We start from the raw sequence: 1,203 nt of genomic DNA, 5'->3' as shown, positions 1-1,203 counted from the left end.
TTTTTATAGAATGTCTTTTTTCCTTTGGGTAGATACCCAGTAATAGGATTGCTGGATCAAATAGTAGTTCTACTTTTAGTTCTTTGAGATATCTCCATACTACTTTCCATAGAGGTTGAACTAGTTTACAGTCCCACCAACAGTGTATGAGAGTTCCTATCTCTCCACATCCACGCCAACATTTGTTGTTTTCAACTTTTTGATAAAAGCCATTCTCAATGGAGTTAAGTGGTATGTCACTGTGGTTTTGATTTGCATTTTCCTGATCATGAGAGATGTTGAGCACTTTTTCATATATTTGTTGGCCATTAGTCCCACTTCTTTTGAAAAGTTTCTGTTCATTTGCTTTGCCCACTTTTTAATGGGGTTGTTTGATATTTTCTTGTTGATTTTCCTGAGTTCTATATAGATTCTAGTTATTAGCCCCTTATCAGATGTGTTGCATGCAAATATTTTCTCCCATTCTATAGGCTGTCTATTCACTCTAATGATTGTTTCCTTGGCTGTGCAGAAGGTTTTTTATTTTATCAGGTCCCATTTATTTATTTCTGTTATTGCTGTGATTGCCTTTGGGGTCTTCTTCATAAGTTCTTTGCCTAGGCCAGTGTCTATTAAGAGTTTTTCCAATATTTTTTTTCTAGAATTCTTGTAGTTTCAAGCCTTAGGTTTAAGTCTGTTATCCATTGTGAGCTGATTTTTATGAGAAGTGAGAGATGCAGATTCAGTTTCATTCTTCTGGATGTGGTTGTCCAATTTTCCAAGCACCATTTATTGAATAGACCATCTTTTTCCCAGTGTATAATTTTGTCTGCTTTGTCAAAGATTAATTGGCTATATGTGGATGTTTTTATATCTGGGTTCTCTGTTCTGTTTCATTGGTCTATGTCTCTATTTCTGTGCCAGTACCACACTATTTTTGTCACTATACATTTGTAGTATAGTTTTAAGTCTGGTAATCTGTTTACTCCCAATTTGTTCCTTTTGCTTAAGATTGCTTTGGCTATTCAGGCTCTTTTCTGGTTCCAAATGAAGCATGGAATTGTTTTTTCTAGGTCTGTTAAATATGATGTTGGTATTTTGATGGGGATTGCACTTAATCTGTAAATCACTTTGGGTTGTATGGGTATTTCTGAAATTAACATATGTATACACACACACACACACACACACACACACACACACACACACACACACACACACATA

Source organism: Propithecus coquereli, unplaced genomic scaffold, assembly GCF_000956105.1.
Source record: "Propithecus coquereli isolate 6110/MARCELLA unplaced genomic scaffold, Pcoq_1.0 Scaffold287, whole genome shotgun sequence".
NCBI lineage: Eukaryota > Metazoa > Chordata > Mammalia > Primates > Indriidae > Propithecus > Propithecus coquereli.
Note: the sequence above shows the minus strand (reverse complement) of the source record.